The sequence below is a fragment of the Pleurodeles waltl genome, chromosome 5 (assembly GCF_031143425.1).
Source record: "Pleurodeles waltl isolate 20211129_DDA chromosome 5, aPleWal1.hap1.20221129, whole genome shotgun sequence".
NCBI lineage: Eukaryota > Metazoa > Chordata > Amphibia > Caudata > Salamandridae > Pleurodeles > Pleurodeles waltl.
In genome coordinates this window covers 1,707,736,729-1,707,762,757 of record NC_090444.1, presented here as the reverse complement: position 1 = coordinate 1,707,762,757, position 26,029 = coordinate 1,707,736,729, and the positions used below count along the sequence as shown (strand labels likewise).

At 42.2% G+C, this 26,029-nt stretch overlaps 1 protein-coding gene across 2 annotated transcripts in view; it reads right to left on the bottom strand.

Annotated features, from left to right (window-relative positions):
• Nucleotides 1-19,222, bottom strand: part of LOC138296692 (adhesion G protein-coupled receptor F5-like) — a 1,076,691-nt gene extending 1,057,469 nt beyond the window's left edge. For both annotated transcript variants that reach the window (XM_069236057.1, XM_069236058.1), the window contains exon 1: nt 19,075-19,222. The gene's annotated coding sequence lies outside the window, so the exon portion shown is untranslated. The remainder of the gene's footprint in view (nt 1-19,074) is intronic.
• Nucleotides 19,223-26,029: the final 6,807 nt, after the last annotated feature.

Sequence of the window (26,029 nt, the reverse complement as noted above, 5' to 3'; positions counted from 1 at the left end):
GTAAATCACAACCACACCATAAATTAACATGTGCTCACCCTCTGGTAGCTTGGCACAGAACAGTTAGGCTTAATTTAAGAGGCAATGTGTAAAGTTTTCATGCCACACTTCAAACAGTAAAACGGTGATAACACCACACAAAAAGATTCCACACCTGATTAGAAAAATAGAACTTAATTTAATAACTAAAACAATACCAAATGAACAAAGATCAAAGTAGAACTTGAATTATTAATTTTTAAAGATTAAACTGTAAAATAGCATATGGAAGCAAGGAGCTCCAATCAGGGACATCTGGTCATGCAGGAACAAGACAAAGCCAAACGTTCAGGCCGACCACGATGGAACGCGGGCTGAATACAGAGACCTAGTGAGGTCTGCTGAACAGAAGTACCTTAATCCTGGCTGCGCCGGCAAAGAAGTGGTGTGAAGCAGAACCAATGGGTTGGTATCAATCTCCACAGCAGAGGAGATGCATTGATGTTTCCCATGCATCAGTGGCAATGCGTCAGAGCCAAGATGCAATGGAGTATGGGTTCAAGTGCCGGCTGTGTTGAGTGGATGCACTGGTTCCAATGAGGGCAGTGATTGTGATGCAGAGTTTGGTGCTGCGTGGAAGCTGTCATTGAAGGGGAAGCAAGGGAATTTGGCTGAAGGAATCATCACAGTGCTCATTCTGAAAGCAATGTGCTGGTTCTGTCCACGCAAATTTGGAGATGCGCCGATTCTGTCCAAGCAACAGAGGAGATGCAGGGGTTCTGCTAGAGCAAGATTCCTTCATCTTTATTGAATACTGACTGGGTATCCATATGCGTTAGGAGTTACTCCAGATAGGCAAGGGAACCCTAATAATCGTGAAACAGGTCTTGGGTTGCTTATGCACCTATAGAGTCCAGGACTGCGGTGGCACAAATAGGTTGGGCTGACTTGTAGGTGGCAGAGTCCAGCTGCAGCAGTAGGCTGGTTGGAAGTGTTATGTCCCTGAGACTTCGAATTAGGAGACTAGTCGTCTGGCCCTTGGAGTCACTCTCAGTTCAAGTGACGCAGGTTCGGTGCTTCTCACCAGGCAGGGCAACAGCAGTTAGCAGGGCAGCACAGTAAGACAGGAGTCCAGAGGTGTGGCAGTCCTTAAGGAGCACAGCAGTCCTTCTTGGCAGAATAGTCACAAGTCTAGAAGTGTATTGAGTTGGTGATGTCAGAGGTCCAGTACTTATACCGAGTTTGGCCCTTGAAGTGGGAGAGACTTCAAAGACAGGCCTGTCCTTTCTACCGTGCCTCCAGTCTCACTACAGGGGGTTATGAAGCCCTTTGTGTGATAAAGGACACATACCTATTCAGGTGTAAGAGAGGCTGCGGCCGGCATCTCCTTCCCATTGTGTCAGGATGGCCCATCAAGTCACACCTAAGATACCATTGTGTGTGAATGTCTAGGAGGAAAACACAAAACCCTGCAGTCACCCACCCCAGACAAGTGATCAGAGAGGCAAGCAGCAGGCACCAAATGACTAAACTAATAAAATGCCAACTTTCTAAAAGAGGCATTTTCAGAATTACAATTTAAAATCTGAATTCATCATAAGTGATCATTTAAAATTGTGATTCCAGAGACAACAGACTTGAAAAACGTATCTCTTCCAGATTGGGAATTACACTTATAAAATGTAAGAAGGTAATCCCAATGTTAAGCTGTGGGAGAGATAGGCCTTGCAGTAGTGAAAAATGACTGAGAGGTTTTTACTACTAAGACATGTAAAACATAAAATTGCATGCCCTGCCTTTTTAAATACATTGCACCTTGACTTCTGGGTTGACCAGGGAGTACCTTAAGAGTGACTTATAGGTATGAAAAGGGAAGCTTGGGCCCGATTAAGCGGTTAGTTTGCCAGGTCGATATGGCAGTGTAAACCTACATATACAGGCTCTGCAATGGCAGGCCTGAGACATGGTTAAAGGGCTACTTAAGCGGTGGCTCAATCAATGCCACAGACCCACAAGTAGTATTTAATTTTCAGGCCCTGGGCACATGTATGGCACTTTACTAGGGGCGTATAAGTAAATTAAATATGCCAACTAGGGATAACCAATATTACCATTTGAGCACCATGTTACCACTGGTTCGCAGTGGTAAAGTGCACATAGTCCTAAAGCCAGCAAAAACAAGGTCAGAAAAATGAAGGAGGTAGCTAAAAGCTGGTGAGGAAGCCACTTTAAGGCTGCCAGGTCTAACATAATCCATGTCAGTTTTGAAGTTCCTGTTTTTAATTCACGTTTCCTTAAGCTTGCATTTCCTAAGAGTATCGGCTATTACCAGGATATGGTGTTTGTGTATTTTTTTCATGAAGATTATTACACTTGTATAGTGCATACTTTGAATTGAGTTTCCTTTGGGTGTTTTTAAAGGGCCACAATTGAGATCTCTGGAGTAGAGCCTGAGGGCAGCGCAAGTTCAGAACACATGGTCACCCAATCCTTGGCCACTCTGCAAAGCACACAGGGACAATCATTGAGAAAGCCAGTGGTCACAAATGGTTTTAGGTGTTTGTCAGTTGTGTTATAAATCTGAATGCAATAACTGAAAGCTGAGAGAGATATAAGCATACCAGTCAAGTGGCACACTACAGAAATCACAGAATTGATTTTACGTTTTAAGCCATGCCTATCATTTCATAGGCCACACCCCTTTTAGAGACCTCCCTTCCCACACACATACACTTTTTTCATCTCTCTTAACAGCCTGATAAATTTGAGTTATTTTCTGAATTAATTATACCTAAGAAAAATTATATTGCTATCAACTAGGAGGAATCCCACCTTCTCAGAGCATTCCACCTCCTTTTGTTTTTGTTTTTCTTTTGTTTAGACCTCTTGAATTTAGACTTCTTCTATGATAGGAAGATCGCTGACAAGCCCTCAACCTCCTGTGCTTTGATAAAACATGGTGCCATTCCTGCCAGACTAGTACATCCCTTCTACCGTGTGGCGACTTCTCATTATGTCAGATGACCAGATTGACACTGGGAGTAGCAGATATTCAACAGTGTATAAATTAACGCTAGAAGTTATTGACAAAATCCAAACATTCACACATATGTAGGATGTGTGGGTGTGCAGTAAAATCATTTCTTTCATGTCCTTGTGCTCCAGCTCACATGCTCAGAACTACTGCAGACTCCATTTCATAGACAAACATAATAGATCATAAACTACGAGCAATGGATAACTGCTGATACCAAAATTACTTTAGTAGAACTAAACTGATCAAATACAAAAGCAGAATTAAGTTACTTCAGCTAGATTTCATGATTTTTTAGACTCATTATTTGTCTGACTGGAAATAATGAAATAATAAGACATACTGAATTGGAAAGAAAACCGTGTGACACATGCAAATATCTTTACTTAGCCATTTACCTCTAAACACATTTAAAAGGAATTGCGTCAAATAGCTTGAAATGGGTAGAAGGAGCTGGCCTGGGGTGCTTGGCCTCCTATCTGGATGTTAGTCAGATCTCCCAGCATTTCACGATTAATAATCAAAGGAGCACACTGACTGCAATATTTAGCATTTTGGCTGCAAAAAAAGTTCTGGCTGCAGACTGCAAAAAAAAAAGGGGGCTTCTATTTGCTGTACGCACACAACTCACTACATGGAGCCATAAAGCCTTTAATAGTTGCTTCCTCCTGCCACATTAGCAATTAAAGAAGCGAATGTATGATCCTGTCTGCAGGCACTGCGGGACATCACATTTACAGCATGCATTCTCGGGCACGTGGATGCAGAGCTGTGCATGCCTCACAGAGCAAAGGAGACTGGTTACAGAGCTGCTGGGTGCACAGAAAATTGTTGGGTAAAATTTTGTAGACAGAGCATAACACCCATTTTTCGATCGCATATTTCAAAAAGAAAGAAGTTAACCCCACAGAAATGGTCTTTGATGGTTACACCTCTCAACTGCCTCTCTATCAGGGAGGTAATACTTTTTATAATTTGGTCAAAAGACTTAGGGTCTCATTATGAGTTCGGCGGATGGTTTTCACCATCCCCCAACCTTCCGATGGGGAGGTTGGCGCCACACAGGCTACCTTCCCGCTGGCCCCATTAAGAGTTTCCCGCTAGGACAGTAGGTGGAAACCTGAGTTTCTACCCACTGGCCTAGCAGGAAACAGCTTACAGCATTGTCTCCACCTCGTACTCAAGCCTGCAGCAATGCTGTAGCAAGCAGGGTGCACAAGCACCCTCGCAATGTCCACTGTCTTCAAAGCAAAGCAAAGCAGACAGTGAACATTGTGATGGTGCTTCCCAAGGGGCACCTTGCCCCCGTTCTCCACCAGCCTTTTCATGGCAGGGGTACCACCATGAAAACACTGGCAGTGAAGGGCATCATGATACCCAGGCCAGCGCTGCTTGCAGTACTGCCCTGGCGGATTAGGACCATCACCCCGTCCAGACCACTGGGATCACTGATCCTGGCAGAGCTGGCAGTTCCCGGTGGCCTGACTGCCAGGGTTGTAATGTGGTGCTCGGACTATAGCATTGGTGGCGGTCTGATCGCCATCCGCGAGTCTGGTGGTCTACTGACCACCAGACCCATAATGAGGCCCTTAATGATATAAAACAGGGTTGGCACCCTCTCTTAATTCACTTGTTCAGCTCTTGCTGCCATTTAGATATGTCAAACTAGGGATAAATATGAGTGTGGGTGGTGGGGTACCTCTAGGAATGGCGCATTTCCCTACCCTGGGGGAAAAATGTTGTTGAAAGAAAGAAGAGAAAACAAAACTTGCGCTTCACTGGCAAGCTCTATAAAGTGGTGCTAATGTGTTTGGGTGTGAAAAAAACTCAGTCTGGCCACTTTGAAACTACATTCTCTTGTTTCATTAATTTAAACTGATTTTGATTTTTTTTCTTTGTCCCAAGGCTGCACTTTGGAAGGGAAAAATGTCCGAAAAAGAAGACATTTTCAGCAATTTTTTCTTTTCTGGATCCATTTCACATGGGAATAAACGAAGCAAAGGAGAGGAAAAAGAGGGTAGGAGCTGTTTCTTTAAGTCAGGGTTTTCAACAAGTGAGGAGGAGCGAGATAAAGACAGATTGAGGGGACACAGTACGAGAGAGAGCTGCCAGTAGCCTCAGCGCCCAAAGCAAGATCAACAATTTTATCAATGCCCCTCAAAGTATGATAACTGGAATGCTTAAAATGATTTCACGCACAAACGCCTTAGCAGGAAACATGTAAAATACACATTGCAACAAAAGCCTGGTCTGATTTTAAAAAATGACACGTAGGAAGCAGAATTGCTGTCTTTGAGGTTGGCTGAGCTGTTGGTTACAAACTTCAGAATGGATTTTGGGTTATTCACTGTATTCTATAAACAACATTTGCTGTTTTGCCTGTTTTTTCTTGGGTGGTGCTGGTGTAAAATAAATCAGTGAACCTTTCAAAACTTTTATCTGCCTCATTACAACTGTTTCTTACAAGGGGCATAGGCTGGACTGAAAATGATACAGAGGAGTACTGTAAATCAATAAACTTAAAAATTTTATTTTAAAGACACATTTCTGTTCAGACAGGAATGTATGTGTTTAGAAAAACAAATATTTCAAATTATTATAAGAAGAAAATACACCTTTTTAATTTTCATCCTTTTTGTCCATGTGTGTAGCTGCAGAGTGGCACATGCCAAGGGCTTTTCAGGACATGTTTTTATTTGACACATCATTTGTGACAATTTCAGACACTTCTGCTTTTTTTGCCATTAGAAATTCGCATTTTGAGGAATTGTGTATCTGTTTAAACAGTAATAATCACAAGCTTAAAAATCCCAGTCTGCAAAATGTTGCTGGGGAACATAAATCTCAGACTGGCTGAAGGTGTCACACTTGACATGGGCCACAGCAACACAGCCTCCTATTGTACATCATCATGTGCAACCATTGTAATCACCCTGTGACCCTGCATTGTACATCCTCCGCTAACGCAAGACATCTAGTGGTCATCTCATGCACAACGACCAGTACCATCTGACGCTGCCATGTGTCATATCTCCCAGTGCCCCCCTAAGGAACATTTCTCAGTGCCCCCCACACTAAATCCTGCACTGAGACGCATCACCTGTACTCGTTGCTTGGTGTGCACATGCACTTTTATGTTATCTGGGCCTCATTAAAATGGATGGTATTGGCCAATGTGTTATGATCTATCTGTGCATTTGTACCTGTTTGTTCTGTGCCTCTTCATGCATGTTTTATACAAGAGCCAACCCTACTCACTTTATCCATGGCTGTTTCGCTAAGGAATGACAATGTTCCTTAACCAACCGGGTTACATTGAGAGTGAAACTAGGGAAAAACTGCTCATGTGGCAAGAAAGGCTGTTCCATCAAGGCACTTTTCAACTTTTTGGGGTTTGCCATGTATGTTGACCATCCTCGAGTCTACTGAGGGTGCTTCATGTTTTCCTTGACACACATTTCCCATCAGAGCAACAAGCTCTGCTTGCAAAGAGGTGGGTCCAAACTGAACACATAACCACAGAAGAGGGTGACTGCTGCACTCTCCAGTCACATTATATGGGGACCAGGGTAAGACTGGGACAGAAAATAGGCCAGGGCACCAAAGTAAACGTGGCCCCCATGATGATTGATTGATTGATTACCCATCTTATAAAGCGTGAAGCTACCCAACGGGTTTCCCAGCGCTCGCCAGAGAGAACAGTATTCAGATACACTTTTCCAAATTATGACGATGGGAACAGCCAAGTTTTCAGCAACTTCCTGAATTCCAACAAAGAATACCAGTTTCTCAGATGTAACCATAGAGAGTTTCATAATTTGGGTCCCAGAGAACAGAACGCCGGTCCACCTTGTCGGGACCTCTTGACTCTAGGAACAATGGCAAGGCGCTGACAACTTGATCTAAGTATACGTTGTGGCGTGTAATAAGTAACTTCTGTGCTCCAGTAGGAGGGGGCGCTGTTGTGGAGGCATTTAAACTTGAAACATAGTGCTTTGAAATGCACCGGTTTTTTCACAGGTAGCCAATGAAAAGAAGTTAATAAAGTGGCAGAGCCATTAGTGCATCAGATGGCTAATAAAGTAGCCCACATCTACACATAGGGCTCTTTTGAACTTTTGGGGACACGTTTCGTAACATATGCATTCATTATGTTTGCTACAAGCAATGTTTTTGTCAATAGCAGTAAAATCAACAGCAAATACCTGCCCACCAGACCTTAAAACAGGCCTACAAACCTCCAAAAACCAGCCCACACACTATCTTATCAGACCAGTCCCTCGGGCACTTCGCAATTGTCTTATAGACCAGTCTGACCCTAATGGATACGGATGTTCAGTCAAATGTAACTTGATAGTATAGGAGCACAACCATTTTTCTGTACCACTTGTGAGAAAAAAGTCTGCTAAACACTTCGTAAATGGGTTCCTTTACGCAACATCTTTAAGTGTTGTGTGTTTGGGTCCATGTCTATTGGTCATGGTAACTAGGTGTTGAATGTCTTTTATGTTCTTTATAGTTCTTGCATACAGCACACCATGGTAGTCCCTTGCCAGTTATTCCGTTCCTGGGGCAGCTCCTGGGGTTCACCTTAGATACCCTGTTGAAATGTCACCTTTTCAGGTGTTTTTATTTTATGATATTTAATTTTGTGTGACCCCTGTTGAATATCTCATGGCAAACTAAACAATTCTTATACAAAAAATTAAAAACATCAACAATACAGTGAAGATGCAAATTTAAAAAACAAATAAAATCACATAGCTGTCCTTGGAGCCCCAAAGCCTTGGCATTCTACAAGTCAGATAAAGGAATGGGTCTACTTGTGAACTCTAAGACGAGGTCTAGTATAGAGATGTGGAAAGGTAATCGCAGGGCAGCTAATGGAAAACCCTGAGTTTGGCGCTTGCACATGGCGGGAATATCAAAACATGGTGTCCTACAGCAGATGGCTCCGGGGCTTGGAACCTCTAGCCCCAAGTTGGAACAATGCTACATAAAACAGGATGAAGAGCAACCCTGTACTGTTGTGCTTGGCTTAACCTACACTCCAGAACGTTACCACAAAGAAGAATATAGCAAACACTCTTAGACACTTTCAACATGCCTTTTTCAAAGTGGAATACTCTGCTTAAACAGTTTACATTGATTTGAGGCTGAACAAAGAATGAATACAAGCAAAATGAAGTGGTGCAATAATGCCACATATTTTCCATTTTTGGGCCCCAAAAATGCAAATTTTGTGCTGCAAAATTTGTATATCTATGCTGCAATTTCCTTGGTGGTCTGGCTAATAGGCTTTCTAGCACATTGAAGTATTCAACGGGGTCCCCCCAGATGCTCAGTCTTAATGCCCTGTGGACCAAAGTGAAAAAATTGAAATGGCAGTACCCTGATACTGATAATGATACATTGATAACTCAGAGGCTTAGGGTGTGGCTGAGACTTAATGGTTCTTGAAACCCCTTTCCTTAGTTACATATGCCAGCTTCTCAAAATGACCAACAGAAAGAACATTCCAAAGAACTATAACTGTTCAGACAAAATGTGTTGCCACTTCAATACATTCATCTATATCAAATCTATGAGTGACAATGACATTTATAAAACATCATATTTTCTGAATGTCAAAGATTAGCATTCCGTTGGTTTCAGTTCAATCTATTTTTATTTTTTTTCATATATAGCGTGAATTCCGCCTGAAGGAGCACTTCACATGAGCACCAGTTACTTTACACACTGACACATTCACTTTAACTTCGCTTCCACTATTATGAGCTGAAATGATATACAAGATGTATGCAGTTTTTCTACTTGTTATACAATAGATCTTGAATAGGAATTGAGGCTCAGGGTGCACGTTTCTAAAATATGAAATAGGACATGCTTGGAGGATGGAAAAGCACGTCATTGTCCTTAAGGGCAATGTTTTCATCTTGAAAGTGGAGTTGACATTCTACTTTTACTGGCATTGCAATATCTCTTCAATTGTACTATTTGAACTGGCATTAAACAAAAGGTTCCTTTTGGGACAATAATTAAACTTCCACAAAACCTACAGAACGAAGCCATCCAGAAATTGTCTCCCCACTGCAAACTATGCTTTGGTGAGACAGTTTGTGATTGTCAAACCACCAGGTCCACTGGAAAAACATTCACCAAGTTGTAAAGAGACAAACACCATGAAAATTCCTGAGAACGCATAACTTTGTTTGTGCCGTTAAGCATTGTAGAAGGGACATAAAAATGCAGTCCACGACATATGTAATGTCATTTCTAATGTTCTGATACCAAGCAGTGCATCAAAATTATATTATTCAGGGTGCATTCATAAGTAGAAATGTAGAAATTATATGTATGCTTTGATAACATTAATCGACTGAAAGATAATACATGTATACACTTATACTCAATGTATTGGGATTATGGTATTGCTTTTAAAAGTTATATAATGACAGTTATTTGCCATTTATTATGCTTATGAGGAGGAATTGACATACAACTATGTATTTTTAATGTGTATTGAACTGCCTATTAACCCCATTGGTGTGTGCTGACACACGTGCACCCTCCCTGGTGCGGGCTACGACTAGTGGCGGACGCCTTGAAGGGGTTTTAAAAATTCTCTGGTACTTTGCACCAGAGGATATTTTGAAAATGTATTATCCCTCGGGAGACACAGAACAGCGATTGCACAAATAAATACATAAATTGACTGGGGGGTTGGCCCTTTGGAAAAGGGACAAGGGGCATTTTTTTAAAAATAGAGATTAGTTTACCCCTTGTTGGGGCGATTGCCTCCCCGCCAGGGGTTGCAAATGAAAACAAATTAAGAAAATTAAATTGAGAGGGGGTCGTCTATGAGCAGATTTCGCCCCCTGATCCCCTGGGGAGGGCCAATTTTTTTAAATAGATTTGTGGTTTCCTTGGGGGCCATGATTTCCCCCAGGGAAACCAAACAGCTATTAAAATATACACAAAAAGAGGGAGAGATAGGAAAACGAGACTCTAGAGGGAGAGAAATCTCTCTCTCTCATATATATATATATATATATATATATATATATATATATATATATATTTGTGTTTATGTGTGTGTGTTTACACACACATATATATATATTGCCAATGCATGTGTGGTGGTTTCCTTGGGAGCTGTGATCGGCCCCGGGGAAACCGCACACACACACACATAAAAAAGTGATCTCTTCACATATACATAAGGAGAGAGAGACTGTCTCTATATATACATATATTCGCCACTGGTTGTCTTGCACCACTCATCTTCTAAGTAATGCACACACTTCAACCAACGTGTTTCGACCTTAGCGTTTAGGCAGCAACAAAAATGTAAATATAACTTTTGTGATTATGTTCCTGCTAGAGAAAGAGATTGGACTTTTGTCTATTGGCAGTTTTGATGCCATAAAGTAGCACAGAAGGCTTCTATGCCTGCTGAATCTGTATTTTATGTGAATAGCTGAGAGGATTAGTAAAACCAGTCATTACCTGCACTTTAAAACAAATGAAATGCATGTGCCACAGGGGCTATGGAGAGATGAAGGGCACTTTTGCTGGGTAGTAGTGAGGGAATCCGAGGAGGAGGTCATGGGAGTGGGAGCACCAAAAATTATTGTCAGACTAGGCACCACAGGTGCTAAAGACTGTGATGATGGGTATGTGGCAAGGTGATGTATTAGTGTGTCTTTTTAGTTTTTTTCAGTGTCTTCAGAGAACCTGCTGATTGAGGGACGAAACAAAGGTAAGGTGACTGACATTTACTGTTGCTCACATCTCACACACACACACCAGCAATTTTGTGACCATCTACATAGACTAGTATTTTAGAGGGACAGTTTAGCTAGTAGAAAAGATGGCGTCTCGTTGGATGACTGCTGTTTAAGCCCTAACTCGGGTTATGGAGGACAGCTGTGACGCAGGATCAGAGATGAGACAGCAGATACTAAGATAGCATCTGAGGGAGAGGACAATGGAGCAGACTTTTTCAGTCAGAAGAGTCCCATCCGACAACTCTTCTTCCAGTGATTTTGATGAGGCGATGAGGAGTCGTGCTGTTTCCTCACAAGCACAGTCTCTACAGCGGGACAACAGAGGGTTAGCCCAACTCAGACAGGAGGTGTGTGCAGGGGCAAGCACAGAAAGAGTGCTCTCTTGGCAGCTCCTAAATTTAGTTCAGCCCCAAATTCCACCACCCAAATCGTATTGTGGAGACATCAAAATTATCACAAAACAACCTGGTTTTGTAAGGAGGGCACCTGCGTTTTTGGTTGTGGGCTCAGCGGCAATAAAGGGAAACCTACCAAACCAAGACATTTCTGAAAACTAGACACCCGGGGGAGTCCATAGAGGTGTGGCTTGTATGGAGTCCCCAAAGTTTTCTTACCCAGAATTCCCTGCAAATGTGAAACATTGAATAAAAACTTCATTTTTCCTTGACTTTCTGTCACACAAACTACATGAATATGCAGGGATCCACAAAATTCCTGCCACCCAGTGGCTCCCCACTTGTCCTGATAAAAACGCTACCCCACTTGTGTGCCTGTGCCTAGAACCTGCATCACCCCAGGGTCAACAGTTCCCCTCATGTAAGGACTACCATTGACAGTTGTGTGATCCATTCCTGTCGGCAGCAAAAGGCCTACCCACAGAAGTGAGGTACCATTATTATCAGGAGACTTGGGGGAATGCTGGGTGGAAGGAAGTTTTTAGCGGCCCTCAGGTTTCAGGACTTCATAGCACCGAAATGTGAGGAAAAAGTGTTTTTTAGATACATTTTGAGGTTTGCAAAGGATTCTGGGTGACAGAACCCAGTGAGAACCCCACAAGTCATTCCATCCTGGATTCCTCTAGGTGTGTACTTTCCAAAAATGTACAGGTTTGGTAGGCTTCCCTAGGTGCCAGCTGAGCTAGAGGCCAAAATCCACAGCTAGGCACTTTGCAAAAAACAAATCTGTTTTCATTGGAAAAATGTGATGTGTCCACGTCGTGTTTTGGGGCATTTCCTGTTGCGGGCACTAGGCCTACCCACACAAGTGAGGTACCCTTTTTTATTGGGAGACATGGGGAAATGCTGGGTGGAAGGAGGTTAGTGGCTTATCTTAGATTTTAGAACTTTGCAGCACTGAAATGTGAGGAAAAAGTGTTTTTTGCTACATTTTGAGGTTTGGACAGGATTTTGGGTTAAAAAAACAGTGAGAGCCCCACATGACACCCCATCCTGGATTCGAATAGGTGTCTACTTTCAGAAAATGTACAGGTTTGGTAGGTTTCCGTAGGTGCTAGCTGGGAAACAGGCAAAAATCCACAGCTAGGCACTTTGCAAAAAACACATCCGGTTTCATTGGAAAAATGTAATGTGTCCATGTGCATTTTGGGGGGTTTCCTGTTGCGGGCACTAGGCCTGACCACACAAGTGAGGTCCCATTTTTATTGGGAGACTTAGGAGAACAAAAAATAGAAGAACAAGTGTTATTGCCAATTGTCCTTCACTACATTTTTGCCTTCCAAATGTAAGACAGTGTGTGAGAATGAAGTTATTTTGAGAAACACCCTGTAATTTACGTGCTAGTATGGGGTCCCCCAAAATTAGAAATGTGCAAATAACCACTGTTACTAAACTCCTTATCTTGTGCCTATTTCAGAAATACAAAGCTTTTCTTGATACCTATTTTTCACTCTTTATATTTTACCAAATGAATTGCTGTTTACCTGGTATACAATGAAAACCCATTGCAAGGTGCAGCTCATTTTTTGGCTTGGGGTACCTTGGGTTCTTGATGAACCTACAAAAGTTATATATCCCCGCAACCAGAAGGGTCCAGCAGACGTAACGGTATATTGCTTTGAAAAATCTATCATACTTGAAAAAAATTACGGAAGAAAATATAGACAGAAATGGCTGTTTTTTCAACTCAATTTCAATATTTTTTTTTCACTTCAACTGTTACTTTCTGTTGGAAATTCTTGAAGGCTCTACATAAATGACCCCTTGTAGAATTCTGAATTTTGTCTACTTTTCAGACGTTTACTTGTCCAACATCGACAATTGGTTTTACACCCATTTCTGTCACTAACTGCAAGGAGGCTGAAAGCACAAAAAATAGTAAAAATGGGGTATGTCCCAGTAAAATGCCAAAGCTGTGTTGAAGAATGTGGTTTTCTGATTCAAGTCTGCCTGTTCCTGAAAGCTGGAAGATGGTTATTTTACCATTGCAGACCCTTTGTTGATGCTATCTGCAGGTAAAAAACAGATGCTTTCTTCTGCAGCACTTTTTTTCCCCATTTTTTCCAAAAAACAAAAACAAATTTTACCTGTATTTTGGCATATGCTTGGTCTCCTCCAGGGGAAACCACAAACTGTGGGTGCCTTTACAAACCCCAGAATGTTGGAAAAAAAGACACACATTTGTTGTGGATAGCTTATGTGGACAAAAAGTTATGGAGCCCCAAATAGCCAAAAAAGGTCTCAGCGTTGGGGAGGGTGTAGGCCCAGCACCTAAGGGGTTAAGTTGACTCAAATTAAGACCTGAAATGTTTTTTTATGCTTAACCTTCATCATAGAATTTTGCTCATGTTGAATTTCTTTTATTTGCAGGTGCATCTGCAAAAGTCTACAGTTATTGAAAGGCATATTGTGTATTTAAGAGGAAGGGGTATGGAAGGATTTGTTGGCTACAACAAGAAGTGCTAACAAATAGAAGAAGAACTCCTTTGGGAGTACCTGGACTAGGGAGGTACACAAGGTTGCACTGATGTTTGGTTCAAGGGATGAAGTCTAATCAACCAATCAATCTGGATTTGTAGAGCACGCTAATCACTCATGAGAGTATTCAGGCACTGGATCCCCGCTACTCGGGGGCTTCAGTTGAAAAGCTAGCTCTTGAGTGTCCTTCTGAACTCCTGAAGGGAGGGAAAGGTCCAAAGGTGGAAGGAGGTGTGACATGATTCCGGCTTATAGAGTGTCGCCATAGTCCAGGCAGCTGGTGATGAGGGCTTGAGTCACAGTTCGTCTGGTGGAGACTGGGAGCCAATAGAAGATCTTTCGAACCATCCTGAGGATGAAGAAGCAGGCAGAGGAGACTACGCTTGACCTGGCTCACCATGGTGAGTTTGATATCTAAATGGAGTTACAAATTCCAAACCGAGCACAAAAGATGGAAAATTACTGCTGATGATGGCTTGGATTCTTGAAGATTCTACAAGGTCAAAAGTGGTGTTCAGTTAGTTAGGTGAAGCAGATCCTTCCTACCCTTTGACTAGAGTGGATTCCCTTGAAACTGAGAGAGGTCAAGATCTCTCTATTCTTACTTTGGTTGAGTGGCTTCATGCTATGCACATCTCCCTTGCAGAACTTCTGTTGAGGCCTCTGCTATGCTGACACTTTTGACTATTATTCGAAATCCTCCCATTTTTAGAGAAATACTTAGGTCTCCCCACAGCTTAGTTAGAATATTTAGATTAGCTTAACTTTCAAATGATTAGACAGGAGGATAGCCATTGGGATTCTGACCACTAAGTATTGTTTCCTATCTTTTGTATTGCGACAGAGTGCTTATATGTCTTATGCTTTCACCATTTAATCTGATCCAATGCTTTGTTAATTCTCTACATATATAGGATTTTTCTGAGACTCATTTACATAAATCTGGCCTTAAATTTGTAATACATCTTTGAACTTGAATTTCCGTATTTGAGATTTAATATGTGACCAAACGGGTTATACTGTTAATTGATTTGAAAGTATTGATTTGATTCTCCCTACCCTCCCTACCCTTTGGAACTCCTAAGAAAAGTCTGTAAGACCGAGAGAAATTAGAAACTGGGCAAAATGCCTTTTCATTCCCCAGCAAATGAGCAAAAAGATTTGGTCACACCAATGCTGTGAAATGTGAAACTTGGATAGAAGATACTATGATATGAGGTTGAACAGTTGTTTAGGAGGAAACAATGGCATTACGACATTGTCAACCAAGTGTGAGTAAGGGTGAGGGAGTGGCCATGAAAATGAAGAGGAGAAGGAGGAACAGACACTTATGGAATGTGCAAAGTAAGGAACAAAGCCATTTGAAATTATCTGTGATCTCTTGCTTAGGTTCTGTTCCACATTGCAAGCTATTCAGGGCTAACAACATTTTCATTCCCACACCTCACAGTGGCAGTGTGTTGAGTCACATTGCAGATGAGAGCTACTTTACAATCATGTCATCTGCATCTGGCACACTGCTCCAGGAACAAGATTTTGTAGGTGTTTTTAAAAGGCTTTTGGCTAGGGGGAAAAAACTTTAATGTGATCTAAAATGGATTGCCACAGAACATTCAATGAAAGAGAAAGCTTTGCTATTCCACAATCTTTTCTTCTTGCAAATTGTTTTTTTTTGGATGACAGCCCCTTCAATCAGCTTCCCAACTATGCCTATGGCTGGAAAGATGTGGAAGGATAATGTGATCTGGTGTTCATACAGGTAGCTCCTCTTTTAAGAGGTAATGTACAGGTGATTTTAAGTATATGTCTAGATGACCCTCCAGGAGCTGGTTACCTTCATGTTCTGCTATCTCTCCCAACTCTTCTCCCCTTACGCAGGATGACTTGCTCAACACCGATGGCTCCACTCTTCCTTCTCCAAATAATCTGTCAAATAAAGAGTGCCCAAGGGCTCTGCACTATACCCTCTGTTGTTTAATCCGTTCGTGCCCCTCTTGTGCATCTCCTACATGGTATAGGAAAACCATTTTACATGTATGCAGATGATACACAAATACTGCTGCATCTAGGAAGCGGGAATGAGACTTTCGTAGCAAACCTGGATGAGAAACAATTCTTTAAAACTTAATTCATCTAAAACAGAAATTATTTTTCCTAATAGGACAATCGGGCACTGGAATCCTAATCTCCGGATAGTCTCGATTAGTCGGTGTCCCATCATGTTTGAAGGCATTCGAAATCTGAGGACCATCGTACAACGACCTGTCCTTGACCCTCAAATCGCATATCTGTTTTGTTCCATCTGTAACATTTATGGAGAAGGTCAAGCTTTCTAAATTTGCCGCATGAATGTCTTTGTCCACTCACGTTTAAACATTGGCAATTCTATTTATGCTGGTCATTCACAACATGCGGTGTAAAGACTACAAAACATTCAGAACTCTGCTGCAAGACTCTTGGGTGTCCTAAGAGAGCGTGAATCAGTCTTTGGAAGCCTATGGGCCCTACTATGGCTATCTGTCCATAAGACAATAGCTCTCAGGGCTGCGGTGTTTTACCTCTTTTAATCTTGTTTTCAGCTAAAAAAAGTTCATAAATTGTCTCTTTGTAAGTTACCACACATTTAATATTCTTTATTTTAGGAAATAATTTACAACTTTTTTAACCATGCCTCCTTAGTTGTAGCAGTGTTACGCAGAGAATGTCTCTACCCTGCAGCACCTAGAAACAGGGTTTATGAACATTGCCCTCTTCCAATGCCCATATAGAATAAAATAGAACCGAATCGAATATTTCAGACGGGACCCGCAGATATCACGAAAGGCCCGGAAGAAGCAGATCCCATCACACCACCTTCCTGCACAACAGCCACATAGAACGAGACATCAGAAGACCTCAACAAGGCCTTATTCTGATGAACAGATCCAGCCTCAGGTCTTTGGGTCCTTTCCTTGAGCAGTTGATTGCTTTAATGTGGAAAGCAACGTGTTATTAACCAATGCATGGCGAAATTCGGATCGATACATTCATTCGGTTGCAAGCATATACATTCATTTAACTGACAAGAGACTGAAACCTGAAAAAAATACACAAATAGTATGACCAAGTGGAAAATAATCACTGAATTTTATAAGCTGTTTCTGTGCATGAACTGCGGGACCCTCGGAGCGCCTCTGCATGGGCATCTCTCTGTACATCGACCGTATGCGTCTATAAATTCTTTCTTAAAGGAATATCTGCATTTCCCTCGGCCCAGACTACATTTTGTACTATCGCCGAAACTATACCTGCTGCACACACCTTTAAATAAACAGCCACGTATCTAGAGAACATGTTAATAAAACGAATAAGGTCTTGAGAGCCGGACATCTTAGCCTGCACAACGGGACCAACTTCTCTGCCTTTAGTGATGGTCACCTGACGGGAGAAAGTCTCTAGGACGTGGCCATGGAAAAGTTTATTATAAAAAATTACGAAATGGTAAGTTTGGGGTGTGCACAAACTTTATGGTGCCCAGGAACACCCAATGCCTGAGAACATTTAAATCTTCGTAAAACTGCATCATACTGGAGGCTATAAGGGGGATGTGTGCAAATAATATAACTTTAAATTAAAATGAGTGTAATGGACATCAGCTCTAGGGAAAATATAAAAATATTTGCATCATTTTATATAACATACATTTCCGGCCTGTGTAAGTTAGTTTCATTTTGCATAAACATAACAATAACCACCATATCGAAGAGTATATAAACGCCCATGAAAATGTAACGTATAACAGAAAAGTGCCAGACAACACAAGCTATACTCTCTCGCTCTCTCAATATAATAACTCAACTCTCAGGTCTTCTAGGCCCAGACATGAATAGCTCATTTAGTCAAGTTTTTTTGGTTTGCGTTCTGGTACTTGCAGCCGTGATTTTATATAACTGAATAACAAGTAGTACAGTACCTGAATTCTGGTATTAACTAACAGCATGTTTGGAATCCACAGTCCCCCGAATCAATATTAAGAAAGGAGGAACGGTACATGAAATAAAAATATTAGAATGTAATATTTGACATCTGGCGTGGTGATCAGCTGCAAAGTGGCCTCAGATAAATGTCACCCTTCTAGACAGTGCATAGCACCCAGCTTTTCTAGGTCCATGCGTGATTAGTTAGGCCAGTCTCGTTTAAAAAAAATTCTGGGACATGGAGTCTTATGTAACTCACTATAATCACTAGACTACGAGCCCAAGAATTCTAAGTAAAAACTGGACAGGACTTACGAGTCACGCATGGACCTAGGAAACTTGGCAGCTATGCCAGTGCATTTAGCAATCTGGGTCATATAGTTTCTTGTCTCCCACTGTAAGCAAGAACCTCAATGCACCAACACAAAGTGCTGTTGGCCGAAAAACTCATACTGTCTGAAAGTGTCAAGCATGACATAGGGCTACCTGGACAGAAGAAAAATTTACATAAGCAGCTATGTCGAAATTGAAAATTCTACAAATGAATTATTAAAATAGAATCCACAGATCTGTATGTATGAGCACAATGCTCTCAAGTTTTCTAGGCCAATGCGTGAGTAGCTTAGTCAGTCCAGGTGTTCTGCCTTGCATTCTGGGACTTGCAGGCCTAATTTCAGAATTGGAAAAGCAGAACTACAGGCCACACAATGCAACACAAATCTGAGCTTGATGAGCTACTCACCATAGGGTAAGAGCAACGTGAGGGCTCTGCATATCAGAAATCAGATTAGAAAAAAACACACATTTTTGACGTGCTGAATAATAACAGGAAACATTGCATACCGCTTGCATATCTCCGGTTATTTTTAAATATCAGATGCAGGAAAAGTACTTGAAAATGCTGTACACTGACGTTCTTGCTTCCCCTCAGTGTCCCCCCTCACCCGAGGCTGTCTAAGACGCAGCTCAAATTCGTCTAACTTTATTTTTGTCTCTAGAAGGTATCATTTCAAACACACCTATTGAGAAAAACACCAACTTTCCCAGGCACCGGTAAGCTTTAAATATTTTTACCAGTTCCCCCTCCTTAAATATTTTTGTGATGAATCCTAACACATCTTTTTTTCAGACAATCTTTACTCACAACCTCGCCCTGCAATTCAAACGTGTTTCCAAGTTACCTCCATGCCTAATATTCAACCTTTACTAGATATGTCTTTATCTAAAAACTTATAGCCACACATATGGAGAGAAAATAAGAATTTTATAAAGTTTTTGTGTCTGAAAATAGTGGCAATCTTCTGTAGGTCCAGCATCAGCTGTATCATCAGAAACCAGGCCAACGTTACATTATCCCCGCAAACTAAATCAAAATATCTTACCTTTGCAGCCTCAACTATTGCACCTTTTCGTCTTCTCCATGCTGCCGTGTGAGGGAGAATCCGCCAGCTCAAAATTATCTGAGCATGTTTTTGCCAGCGCGCGCACTTCACCTCTCGGATATGAACTCGACCACACCCCCGGTGAGATAAAATGTTCCCAGGGCCAGGATGAAGCCACGCAGAGCACAACCTTCAATTCACTTTTGTTCCCCACATCCTCTGTGCTGGCAGCGAGAGGACAATGGAAGCTCGCGCTAGAAGAGGCTGCGCCTGTGACTGCAGGGGAAACAAGCATTGGCACAGCCAAAAATACCTGGCTTGTTGTGGTGTGTATTGGGTTTGGATGCTCTCAGAGAAAACACAGAGGCACCCTAAGTAGGTGTGGAAAGCATAAGATTCTACTTCATGTTTTTGTCCACACCTTTAATTACACTGTCCAGGTCTCTTTAAAAGATTCTTAATTATTCTTCACTGGCCCACTTGTAGACACTTAGAAGGCAGATTTCTGAAAAGTGGCACTGCATCTAGTGCAGCGCCACTTTTCTTGCACCCCTTATTAGCCATATTAATGCCACAATGTGTACACCATATTTAAGATACGGCGCACCATAGCAATAGTTAGGGGTACTAGCGTCATCATTTTTTACGCTAATCCTGCAAAGCATCCAGAGGCCCATTGCTCTGAGCAGGCGTTAAAAGTGCCAGACGAAATGGCGCAAGGAAATCCCTTAGATTTCCTTGCACCATTATTTTGGCCCCCTAACAGGAGAAAGCCCCCTTTGCATATATTATGCCCGGTGAAGGGCAGAGGGTTCCAAAGTGGCACAATACATGCACTAAGACGAGAACTAAGACTAATGTAGGTAACTGCATGCATGCATGGTGCCACTTTGTAAATATGGCATGGCGTTTTTGGCCTTCTAACGCCACTTAGCATTGAACAAATGACACTAATGTGGCGCTAGTATGGCACAAGGCCCTCTTAAATCTAGGCCTTACCGTCTTTTTTAGTCCTCATAAAGCACTGCTTCTAAGTGCTGTTATTACCATTTGTGTTTTGTTTCACTAGGACACTTCTGCACTGGTAGCTGCACCAAAGGTTATATACACTTATGTTCCATAAGTTTATTTTTTTGATTTCCTCTTTTATAACGAGAACTAAAACAATGTATATTTTGCAATAATGGAAATCAGTTGTCATGGCATGCTGAACAATCGGTACAATGAATAATGTTACTGGATGACCGTAAGTGATGACCATTATTATTTCCAGATGTCTGGGTCAATTGGAATGCACCAGGACTTCAACTTCCAGAATTCATTAGGCTATTAATCATTAGCCCATGAGCAGAGCATCTTTTAGGGTGTTCTCCTCTGGCATTTAAAATCTACCCTAATAACTAGCCACCTCTGAATCCACATGAACTGTATCAGTTAAAATGGACTCTGTTGGAAAATAGGTTATTGGTAAGGGCAGGTAAAGTCAAATAAGGGGAACCGGAGATATGAATTTTTAAATAATTTTTGCTTTCTAGGACATAGAAAAAAAACAGCACCAATCTGGTCATCTGGTCGCACCTCGACCGGGGCAAAGTCAAAGTTTAAGGCCGACCGCGATGGAGCCCAGCTCGGCTACAGCCGGCGCGAGACCTTGGTCAAAAGTTTACCTTAGGACTAAGTCGTTTTTTTGGAGATTTTCTTCAGCGGGACGAACCTGCCAGCCCAATCCGACCTCCTGGAACTCTTCCTCGGATACGCGTTGCGGGAGCCCTCAGTGGAGATTTTTACCTTCGGACTTAGTCGTTTTTTCGAAGTTGAAAATCCTTTGACTGGGGCAAACCTGAATCTTGATCCGACGTCCTTGGAGCCCTCTTCGTATACACTGTCTGGGAGGTCCCGGTCAACTTCCTACTTTCGGACCTAGTCACTTTTTTTGAGATTTTCTTCACCAGGACGAACCTGCAAGTCAGGCCGGGTCGTGGTTGATGCAAGCCGGCTAGAGTTTCCGTTGCGGGTTGGTCCCTCTACACAGCTTTTTTCTAAAAGTTCTCCAAAGTTCTCCAAACTTCTGGATATTCTTCCAGATGTTCTTTTAAGGTTCTTTTGAGGTCCACAGTTCACCCCACGGTTCCAGAAGCTCTGAGATGCTCCTTGGGGGTGTGGACTACAACTATCTGAATGCACCTGGTTCAAATTCCTTTTTGGCCACTTGGCAGTGGTCAGCTGGTTGGTTTCTTTAGGAGTTGGTGCAGGGGACTCTGGTTAGCAATGTTTCACCTGCAGCAAACAGGGAGTCCCTCCTTGAATCAGTTGAAGTCAGGCAAAGTCCTTCTTGTGGTGAAGCCCAAGTGTGCAGCTGATGCAGTCCTCCAGAGTGCAGTGTCCAGGTGCAGGTCAGGGGTCCAGCAGGGCAGTCCTTCTTCTTCTGTAGTTCTTCCTGGTAGGGATCTGATAGGAAACTGAGGTGTGGGCGCAGGTCTGCCAGTTTTATCCTTGCTCCTGGGTGAAAAGCAGGGGTGTCCTGGTTCTCCAATCAGGGGCATGGTCCTTCCCTTGTGATGACCACTTCCTGGGAAGTGTGGAAAAAATCAATTCCAGGGAGCAACATTCCTCAAAAATCCATCATGGCTGAAAGTGATTTTTGGAGGTTACATCTGGCTGCGCCCATCCACTGGTGTGGCTAAAAATCCTAAACACACCACTCTCCGGCCCTCTCCTAATCTAATCAAGGGGGCACCTAATTGTCTGGTTTGCAGGATGTGAGGGTGTTACTGGGTTTCTCCAAATGTCCTTCCCCGTCTTTGAAGACCAGTTTGGCAACCCTCCCCCCTTCTGATTCCCCATCTGCTGAGGGAATATCTCTTCCCCCGGCACATCTCTTTGTGTTGAGCCAGGCCACTTCACACCTCATCAAGGCAGCCTGGCCAGGCTGCCAGAGGCTGGCCAATCAGAGCAAAACAGCAAAAACACTGCAGGGCTGAAGTTGGCAACTTTTCAGGTACATTTTAAAACTCTTTACCTGAACAAGTTATATTAAATCCAACAACTGGAAGTTGTGGGATTTATTATAACAATTCATTTGATACCAAACTTGTAGTATCTATTACCTAAGGGGATTTTTTAAATTAAAATAAAGTCACCCTATTCTAGCCTATCGAGGCCATTCACTACAATGAGGGAAAAACAAATGTGGCTGTTTTACCTCACCAGGGCTTATACAACTATTTTATAAGGTCCCTGCTTATAGTTACATGGCACCCAGCCCTAGGGGCACATAGGGCACACCTTAGGGGTGACTTATATACTTATATGTAAAAATAAGGTAGTTTAAGACTTTGGAACTACTTTTAATTCCTAAGTCGAATTTGCATGTAACTTTAATATAAAGCAGCCAGCAAAGGTAGGTCTCCTTTTAAAATGACACTGGGCACATCAGCAGTGCATCTATGGGTGCCCTACCTATGCTAGGGTCCCTAAACCTACATGCCCTACCATATACTAGGGACTTATAGGTATGTTGACTTAGCCAATTATAATTAGCCTAATTTGCATACTGATTTTACACAGAGCACAGGCCCTGGGACTAGTTAACAGTACCCAGGGCACCATCAGAGTCAGGAAAACACCAGCAAAAAGTGAAAAATGGGGGCAAAAAGTTAGGGGGCCTCTTTAATCAGCCCTGTTTTCTCACAGACTCCATGTCTTAGAAAGGGTAGGGATGATCAATGTTGTCAGGCTCACCCATTTCTCCATACCTACGTCCAGCACATACTGATGGAACAGAATCCCTGCTTTAGCAACCTTCTGAAATTGCCATAGCACACTTTTGCCAGTGGTACCAGATTGCTCAACAGCAGGAACTTCCAATTTGTCCCTCACATAAGCCAGCGGATCTGGAATCATGCACTTAAAAGTATATTTTTACTTCTGACCAGTGGAGGATACCACTGCTTAACTGCCCTCAGAAGGAGAAACATCAGACTAAAGCTTCATAGATTTGCCATCAGGTTTATTTATTTCTGATGGTGCCAAAGTTTCAAGAATGATTCTCCTAATCCTTTCCTCCTCGTCCTCACTTTTGCCATGCCTTGCTTCTCTTATACAAGGAGGATCTTGATGAACATGATGATGAAACATGCCTTCTCTTCTCTTCATGCTTCACCATAATGGGAAAACAGGCTTCAGTCTTGTGAAATATACAGCTGTTGAATAAGCCAGACAGCAGTTTCTAAAATAGGGGCAAATAAGAAGAATCAGCAACAGTATTCATACCCTAACACTGATCTTGTGGGGTGGGCCACATTTTTTGCCCCAGGGCACTGACTATCATCTCTCTGACCCTTTGAACCAAAACAAAAGCCCACACGTACACAGTATCATTTTCTTACCTCACATGCTTCAATTCCAAATCTTCCTCCTGGAACAGGGAAGAATGGAGATGGCAGATTGTAGAGGTGTAAGGCCTAATTCACCTGCCCCCTAATGCACAAATCACAATTAACTAACAAGCTACACCTACAATTATTTGGGAACAGTATATTCACTGATCTGAGTCTGCCCACCAGCCCTGCTCTTGGTGGTCCTCATACTTGTGTCAGCTCCACTTCACAGCAGCATCTCTCAGATCTTCAACAACAGTCCACCCCAGTTGCTGACATTCCCCAGCCAGCAAAGCCGTAAGCTTCTTCCAAAATGACTGTGTACTCCAGCAAAGGTCTACAATCCCTGTTCTTTCAGGATACTATAGAAGGTCCACTAACAGCAAAAGACCACAGTACCCACTGTGCCAAAGCACTAGACCAGGGTCTCCAGATGGGCTGGTCCTCCTCCTTCTTCCAAGGCTGCTTCCCAGCTCATGCTCTCAACATGGGAGCTTAAAAGGGAAAGTATAGAATTCTACCACTGGTGGGACATCCACCCAATCATGAGTTGCCACATCACGCCTCCATCTGTAACTGACTCAAACAGGAGGTAACCAATTGACTATCCCAAGATCCAAAATGGTGAACGTCTCAGATCAGATCACATCACTTCTCTCTGCTTGTCTCTGCTCATGCAGGCCTTCCTCTCAAAGTTCAAAAACTCTAAAGGGCCTCCCCATGAGCACTGAAGACAAAAGACTGCCTGCTCCTCATTAAGTAGGTTAGTAGATTGCCTTGGTGTGGTGATCTGCGTGGGCATGAAACATCTTGACATCAGTACTATGATGTCGTGATGTTCCATGTTCTAGGGTGACGGTTGGGGCCAGAGAGCTCTGTGCCCTTTTTACATCAATACACGTATGTCTTTTGCTCTCTGTAACTTCTGGAATAAATCTGGTTTTAAAGACAAAGCTTTGCTCAACTTACTTCATTGGCGACGAGGGTCAAAATGGACTGTTAACTGTTGGCAGCTGATCGTTTGAAGTCTTTTTCTGCCACTCGGAGGTCGAGGATCTACATCCACAAAGCTTTCTTCGGCGTTGGTGCGAATATTAACTTCGTCTACGTCTATGTGAGATAATTTTTATTTACAATTCGGTTCTTCAAAGGGCACAGAGCGTATGAGCGGAGTGTGCATTATTTGCACAGGAGATTTTGATTCTGGCTTATTCGCTCGTGTCGTAGCACGAGCGCTACCGGTTTCACGCGGAGAGGTGCGGGCACGAGCACATCTTCCAGCCGGTTTCGCGTCTGTTTCTCCTCGTGCGTCTGCTCGAGTGCGAGCAGTTTATAGTTTCATTTTGCTTGTCTCTTTACGAGAGTGAGAAAAAAAAAACATTTTCCTGTAACCGGTGTTTGTTAACCCCTTAACGTTACAATAGAAGAAGGACTGTTACATGTTGCTCATTTATTTTGCGGCCATCTTTCAATAGTATTTTTAAGAAGAAATAAACAAATATAAAAGAGGATAAGTTATAAGAAGCAATACCAACATATTGTGAGATAAAGAAAAGCTTTTCTAAAGAACAAATATGCAAAACGTTTTACCACCAGCACCTTTTCTACAAGATCCCGGTGATCCACCCCTCGAATGGAAATTGTGGCAACGTTCATTTAAGGCATATCTTGGTGCTATAGATGGTCACAGATTTAGACCGGAGCGGAAAAAAAGTTTATTATATTATCATTTGGGGGTTGAAGGTCAGAATATCTTTGATCATCTACCGGTCTATGAATTGACTGAAGAGGAAGAGCTGGATAAGTTTGAAATGGCCATTGCACAGCTAGACAAATATTTTATTAAAACAAAGAATATTGTAGTACACCGTTACAAGTTTTTTACGAGATCACAGAGCTCTTGTGAAAGCATTGATTCATTCATTACTGCGTTGAAGGTGTTAGCAGCTGAATGCGAATTTGAGAATTTCACAGCGCAACTCATCAGAGATCAATTAATTGCCAGGTGTCACTCCAAGAGGATCCAAGAGAAATTATTAACTTGTAAGGATCCTTCGTTGGACAAAGCGATTGACATTGCTAAAAGCATTGAGTGTTCAATGGACGACGCCAAACAACTGGAAGCTTCTATGTCCAATACAACTATCTCTGCAACAACTGTTAGTGCGCAGAACAGCCTAGCAAAAACCAAGTTCATTTTGAGAAAAAAATGGATAATACTTCAGTCGAGAATAACTTTAATCAGAGACCAATTTGTTATAGATGTGGTTCTTCGTTGCATGTGTCATCTTTTAAGAACTGCCCAGCGATTCACCAACAGTGCAGAAACTGCAACAAAACTGGGCATTTTGCAAGGGTGTGCAGGAGTGCAAAAAAGAACAACATTCGCTGTGTATTGAGTGGTGATGCTGAAAGTGTTGTGGGTGAACGAATGAACGAGTATGTTTTAGTTTCAAGGATTTTACTTGTATCAACAAGGTTATCATTGATCCGGATGTTGATGTAGTTATCGATGGGACTAAAATTAAATTATTAGTAGATACAGGGGCCCGTTTAACTATTATAGCACAAGATAA